Source organism: Plectropomus leopardus, chromosome 7, assembly GCF_008729295.1.
Source record: "Plectropomus leopardus isolate mb chromosome 7, YSFRI_Pleo_2.0, whole genome shotgun sequence".
NCBI lineage: Eukaryota > Metazoa > Chordata > Actinopteri > Perciformes > Serranidae > Plectropomus > Plectropomus leopardus.
Window position 1 is genome coordinate 8,419,858 of NC_056469.1, and position 8,115 is coordinate 8,427,972.

Below are 8,115 nucleotides of genomic sequence, written 5' to 3' on the forward strand. Positions count from 1 at the left end.
AATTAATGTGAAGGGCATGCCCAAGATCCCTATAAAATCATACAAGACTATACCAATTTCCTGGTAGCTTGCTCGCTACATGTGCTTCTTGTTCGTCAGCATAAGAGTTTCCTTCCCTGCAAACCCCATGAAGATTTATACACCACCATCACCACCACCACCAACCCTGCTCCCCCCACCTTTCATTCCTCTCTTTTCTACAATTTTCTCTCAACGTGATTTGCACTTTATAACATGATACACAGAGATTATACTTTTCTATTCTGAAATAGAACATGAAGATACCATGAAAAGAGACTATCAGAGCAACATGAGAAACACATGGCATCCACTGGTTGAATGAAGAACTGGCTTAAATCATTTGGTGTGGAAAGGAGTACAAAAGTTTCTTTTTTTTGTCTGTTTTTGCAGTATATGAGCATATGTATGTTGGGGAATGTGTTATTGTGTTGGTGAGTTGGCGCTGAGGTAAAAGTGGCAAAAAAAAAAAAAAAAGATAAAGAAACACAGACTGATTGCATGCACGGCTGCACCCCAACACTCAGAAGCAGTAACAAAGCCCTCTGTCTGAAATGTAACAGATCCCTCTAAACACACACACACACACACCCACACACACAAACACAGACGTGACCACTTACACAAAGCATGCTCTACATTGTTACCATGTTTTCTATATGTATCTGTTGTATGACTTTCAGCCAATGGTCTTTCATTTCCTGCTGTTCATCATGCTTATCTGAGTTTTTTGTGATCCAGTACAATAAAATGATTCATATTGCATCAAGAATCACTTTAAACAAACTTTAATCATCTTCAAAAAAAGACAACAATATTGGCCCTGGAGGGATTGCAAGGAAACAGTGTTTTTGGCCTGCAATGTCCCCAAAACACATTTTACATGTATATTGGGTGAATCAGTTTTTCCCAAACCTCTCCTCAAGTGTCAGGTTACCTGCTTGTTTCAGTACTTCTGCTCCAACACAACTGATTCAAAAGATCAACTCGTTATGAACTCCTCAAGCTGCTTGATAACAAGCTGATCATTTAACTCAGCTGTGCTGCAGCAGGGAGGGATCTTAAACATGCAGGACAAGTGGTGCTTGAGGAGAGGTTTACACACACACACACACACACACACACACACACACACACACACACACACACATATATGTACACATATAATATATGTACATATATTCATAAACATACACGTACATATACATCATTTTGAGTCAAGAGAGATAACAACAAGATGAAAAACAACAATCAGACTCAACAATCTGATTTTCCATGTGCCACTGTCATCTAAAGTACAAGATTGTGGTCCAGCATCCTGAATAGACAATCCCATAGAGTTTGTAATGTAGAGAGTTTGGGGGAGCAACCTGGTCTCACTCCCAATGCATCAAGTTATACCATATATTGGGCAGTGTCCCAAGCATCACTATAATGAATCCAGGGGTCACCCTTCAGTGTATGTATGAGATGCACATGGCTTTTGAACAGATTCAGTGTCAAACCATCCACGTCATTATTAGACAACAAAGGAACGGACGTCATATAAAGAGCGTGAAGGCCTGTTTAGGGAGGATGGGTGGGGATGTAGTTGGGGCAAGCACAGGACTTTAACCCAGGAGATTGGTGTTTGGGTCCCAGGTAAAAGTAAAAGTCAAGGTTGAGTAATTTTGTCATGTCAGTTTTTAGGTAAGTGAGTCATTAGTCACATGAGTCAGCTCACATGATAAATGTCAACCAAACCCTAACCCCTAACCCTAATCCTCATCATAACCAGATTCTTCCAGTGAAACGAGAACATATAAAACACCTGATAACCCAAAGTGGTAAAAACTAATTCAGTTTGTTTTGATTCCATCATGCAGGCATATTAATATGCAAGCATATTTTTTCTGATGCATTCAACTATGTAAAGTGCTTTGAAAAGCAGGTTGTTGATCCCAATGGCACCCTGCTTTGCTTTGATAGAACTTTAATATGATACCAGGGTTGGAATAAGAAAAAAAAATTGAATAGAAACACATCACCCTGGATATTAACTAATTTAACTAATTCATCATATGCTGGTATAATGGCATTGTAAGACAATTACGATGTGATTTGAGCAGCATATGTCAATTTCATACTCAACGCAAACAAACCCAAAAAAACTTCAGGCCTGTAGGAAAGAGAGTCTCCTTTTTGAATGTTTAAGAGGCATTAAAGGCATTAAGACCAAACTGCATGCTGAGAATTTCAGACCCCTGACAACATGTATAACATCTGTAAAGTGTAATGTTATTTGCCCTCAGTTTCCTCTTGATTGGGGTGGTGTTGACAAAGCAGGTACAGTCATTCTTACAAACAAGTGCAGGATATTGCTCTTGAAATTCACATAAAACAACAAAACTTTAAATAGATTGCCTGGATGTTTCCAGGTTCCTCATCAAGGACTGGTATGGTAGTGACCAATATTCGCTCATAGTTTTTTGCTTTTATGGCGGCCCGGGATGAATCATCCCCGCTCACTGAAGTCCTTTACACAGACCAGGTCCCACTTCAAGGAATGCGTGTGAGTCACTGCCGCTCATCGGACGACTGTCTACGGCTCGCCTGCAGCTTCTCTCGCTGATCACTCCCTGGAGACCCATTCAATCAAACCCCCATATATTTTGTAATTAACTTTAACTGATGACTTTATGCAATAGTTGTGTTTTACTGTCTCCTTTAAATGCCATTTATCATCCTCTGGGTTTTGAGGTCCGAAAAGCGAGATCCTCCCCCTCAGCTGAGCCAGTAAGGTCCGACTGTGCCTGTTCTGAGCCGTGACCCTGCTACCCCCTCAGCCAACACCACCAACCCCACCCTCTCTTTCTCTCTGAGGGTGTCTTATGACCGACCAAGACAGTTTTATTAGCCTCCGACTAACCCGGCAGGAAAGGGGGAGCTTTTGCAGGGTCTTAGCAAACACGCTGCCAGTTGAGGAAACAACTGGCAGAAACAAGGAGATTTTCACTGAGAGATTGATGACAGAGCTGAGGGAGGATTGATAAGCAAACTGTGTGGTGGGGGTAAAGGAGTTGTGAGGTCAGGGGACACGAGGAAACAGTGGCTTGAGTGAATGAGAGGAAAAGGTGGAGATGCGCCCCATAAAATTGTTTTTATCATGGAAATAGTTTGTTTTTACCATCAGCTAAAAGCAAGGTTTAAATGCAGACTTACAGAGTGTTTTACATTTTGTATGTATTTTTATCTAAGTACAATGATCATGTATCCACCAAAGTATTTATTACTGCCATTTTTATATGACCCACAATCAAAAAATAACCAGATTCTGTGGGAAACTCCAAAGAATCAACGGGAAGATTAATGAGAAAAGGCGATGTTCAATGCCCGCCTGTTATTTCCATACAAAACCAGCGCGGTCTTTACATGCCGATGTCATTCTACACAGTCACATGAGCCAAACAATAATCGCTGCTGCCAAGCTCGGTGCTGATTTCACCAGTTTGTCCCCAGATGTCTGCGCAAGCAATGTGAGTCCCTGAATATCCTCCTTTATCATCCTTTTCTTCCCAGGTGCTATTGGAAGTCCCTAATATAGAGAAACGACCAAGCACAGGCAGCATCTGCAGTCATAGCACTGCAGTCAAAGGTTAGGTGTTCCAGAGGCCTTTAATCAAGAAGTGTTCTCAATTTCCTCCCTCCGTGTTCCTCTTCTTGACCTCTGGTCCTCACGGTAAAGCTAGACGTGTACTGTAACACCCAAGACAACGCAACTCTTTAATCTTCTGCTCCTCATTAGAATTACTAATATGTCTGCAGCTGACGAAAGGTGTGTGTGTGTGTGTAAGTGTGTGCATACACTTGCATGCATGCATGTGTGTCTGCATTTGGCTGAGTAGGGAGGGAATACTTGAATAACAGCCTAATAAATATCAGGGGTAGGTTTATTGGTTTTGAAGCATATTTGCCGTTTGTTGGGAAACACTAAACCGAGGAAGGTTCCTGGCAAAGTGGCAGGGTGGTGCTCTTTTCTGGGTTACTGAGAACGCAGAGGAAATCTACTCTGACATTAACAGGCTGCTATAGGAAGTGTTTTTGGATTAAATTAGCATGGCATGAGAGGTTGGCTGGTCTGAGCCAAGGGTGAGGGCACAAGTGTGAAGGTAGGCATTGAGGTGTCCAAAGGGGGCACCTTTGATATGTGAAGATGATACCAGAACAGGGGATCAGCTGATGGAGGTGTTGGTGCAGCTGCAATCTTTGTAAGAGGTTTCATTATGCCCTGGGCAGCAGGGTGCGTCACCAGTCACAGATGACAGAGCTGGAGGATGAATCATGGGATGGATGGATGCCGAGACTTGCCGGTATTGAGATGTGGGGGAAATGCGGAGAGGGTTGGGGTATGGGTGGGGTAGTGCTTGTTGTTCCCTTAAAGCCTCTTTAAAACTCTTAGGTCCTGGCATCACATATAGGTGTTTGCCCACGGGAGGATGTGTGATGGGTGAGGGCACAGACTATTCTGCCAAACCCTGCAGGAGATGCTGTTCACACTTAACAAAAATTGCAACATGGTTAGAAAAACACCTAACTTATATGCTATTTATATTCTATATATCTCATATTTTGAATGAACGCAGTCCCAACAGCCTTCACCAGACTGTAAATTGCACGAGAGACAAAACCCAGGAAGAAAAAATCTGCCAAACACCTACTTCTGCCCCTTAAGTGCTTTCCTTTGATTGCACAATAATAACTAAAGGTGACTCAGATGTGTATACGAAACTTTTTCATCAGCAGATCTTCTCTCGTCTGGTCTGTAGTGTCTCGTCAGTATGTGGACAATGTTTAGAGAGATTTTAGTAAGAACTCTATCCCGAAAGTGAAAAAAATAATGCAGACCTGTCACCCCCATCCCATGTGCAAATGACTCCACTGTCAGCTACACATAATAGTTTATTTTTTCTGACATTTATTTAAAAGTTGCACATTTCTTGTAAAAACTGGATACTTTTACCGCTTCAGGCCTCTAAAAGTAATTCAAATATAAAAAAACTGGGCAGAAAACACCATTCTTTTCTGGAACAACTCACAACTCAAGGAAATAATGCAACATGTGATGGGGTCGTGAGTAGACAATACCTCATTTTAAGGGATCTTGACAAAAAAGTTGGAAACCACTGATGTAAAGCATCTTGCAGAACTGAACTGTTTTCTCTTCAGTGAAGTAGATGCACTGTTGTAATTCTGCACTAATTTTGTACGTAGTGTTGCATGTTTTAGGCCCTTAACTCAAAATTTCACACTTACTTTACTTTCCAAATACTTGACATTATTACTGATCCTTTATAGGTTTTAAGTTTATGTTAGGTTTAAGTCTTCCATCCAGATTCATCTCTCACTCCTCCAGAGTGCCAGCCTCTCACCCAAATATCGTCACTTCTGGCTCCAAATAAACAACATGGCAATGGTCAAAATGCTAAACTCGAGGCTTCAAAATGGCAGTCCACAAACCAATGGGTGACGTCACAGTAGCTATGTCCATTATTTATACCGCCTATGATTCTGGGCTCAGTGCTTCATGTTTGCAATTTTTTTCAGGTCATTAAGAGTTGAAAAATAAGGGTAAAATATTGCAGCTGCTTGTCACTGTCACTTTTTACCCAGCCAAACAATCAAATTGGAGGAGGGGTGGGACCACAAGCCTCTGACGAAGACCAGCTGTCACGTCGCAGAACAACAACAAAAGTTGAAGTTTAACTTACATTTCAGCTTTCACCTGAATATTACCCTGATGATTCAACAACTTTCAGTGCTTACAAGTCGACTGACACTTCAGTTGCTTTCATGCAGTAGACATCCACTGACATTTCAGAATCTTTTATCTCTTCCACTTTACATTGCAAATGTTTTAGGCCCTTCTCTTTTTTATTATTATTTCTGAGGCTTTGATTGATTGGACAGCTGAAGCGTGTAAGGAAGAGAGAGAAAGTGGATGACATGCAGCAAAGGACCACAGGTTGGAATCAAATCTGCAGCTACTGCGGCAAGGACAGAGCTCTACCAGGTGAGTTGTCTGGGTGCCTGGGGTCCTTCCACATCTACAAACTGACAACTTCCAACAAGACAAGAGATTTCACCTGCTGTCAGCAATAGCACTTCATCTGACGCTTCAATTTTTGTTCTTCAAATTTAGCCGACACGTCAACTCTTTAGTACTCCAACTTGGACTGCATATCCCATACAACATGTTACAATTAACTTCTAAAGACATTTAAACCTTTTTAATGTCTGAAAATTAAATTGTCGAAATGTTTGATGTCAAACCTCTATAGGAAGCTTAATATAACCGCCACCAGTCACATAAAATTAAGTATACTTCCCGTCCCACCATGTTATTTATGTGTGCTCACGACGTAATTTAGTTGATATCTTGCTTTTTGCAGTACGCTACATATTTAATTTCAATGACAAATGAATTGCTTTCCAGTTTATAAAAAATTGACATGCAATACCACACCTTTATTAATGAGCCCTTGGGCAGAAAATCTTAGCTAATGTAAGTCCTCCTTGTTTTAAAAACATTCCAAACTTAATTCAAGTTATATTTAAGCACTTTAAATAACAGTTAAACAGTAATCAGGGTAATTTACTTTAAATAGGTTTATACTACCTGCTATAAATCTGTTTTAAGACTTTTCAGCTTTATTGCACTGTTTCAAAAAATCATCAGAGAAGTAATTCAGAAGTATTCAAATGTAATCTAAATTACTTTTCATTAAGTATTTAGAATAGCCTATTACATTTTTACAGGGTAAAATTATTTTGTTTCAAAATCTACATACTACAAAATTGAAATACTAAAAACCTGTTGTGGCCGCTGTTGCAACATTTCATGGACATTCCATACCCAGATGTTTGTACCTGCACAGTGCTGAGTCGCTCCTGTGACCAGGTGACTTCCTGACCTCCATAATTTATCGTTCTTCACTTCCTGCAACTCTGAGAGAAACTTTCATTTTTTTCCCTGAATTTGGAGAAGTGAGTTTCAGCTCTTTGTCCTTGAAAAGAGGGTCACAAAACCTGGAATGCACAGGAAGGAAGTCACAGAAGCAAGGCTATCTGTACTCACCCCCTTCCTTTACTTCCCTCCTCTTTTGTTTCCTGCTCCTTCTCTTTCTGATAAATGGGGGGAGAAGGGATGATGGAGCAATGAAGAAGTTGAGCCCTGGGGTGGAGGTCTGCGCATATAAGTGCACACGTGTGTGCATGTATGTAGTAGGAGGGTTAAGCGTTTCGGAGGCGGCAGTCTCCCCTCCTTGGCTGTCTCTCATCACATCGGTGACCCCCCAGGAAGCTTTAGATGTCCGTCTGGCTTCATAATTCTCTTATCGAGCTTATCTGGGAGATAAGGAAGGGGGAGTTGAAAGTGTAAACCCAGCACCGCAGTGCTGGAATCCAGTTGCAGCGGGTCCATTCTTTACCTGCCTGCCTGGGAGACTTGTTAACTTTGTGTGTGCTGTGCCCATGTGTGCACTGCACAAAGACGACCAGAGCTTTTGTTTGTATGTGTGTGACTTTGTGTGTGTGTGTGTGTGTGTGTGTGTGTGTATGTGTGTGTATGTGTGTGTGTGAGAACACATCCCAACCCCCCCTGCACTGATATGGTTGCCCCTCACATGCAGGTCTGCTAGAGTATGATTGATCTGGGCAGAGGTAGTGGTCACATCCTGAACTGGAGTTGATTTCCTCTCCTCCCCAAATACAGACCTGGTGTTTATCATAGGCTCAGTGTCATGTTTGTATGTTTTCATAGATCAGCGCTGTTATGGGTGGCAGAATGAGGGTAGAGGAGGTGGGTCTGAGAGGAGGAAGAGGAAAGGAAGAAAGAAAAAAAGTCTGAAATCAGAGAGTGCTTTCCCTCGCTGTCTCTCCCTCTTTCAGGAATAAATCTCTGGGCAGACGGAGCGGATGCAGCTACTCAGGGAAAGTGCTAATTAATCGACTGAGGTTGAAAAATTTGGATCAGACCAGCAGATTTATATAGGGGGCTGTCACTGGGGAAGTAGCAGAGGTGCTGTTTTACATAATTTTTTTCACTCTATTCGCTCTGTA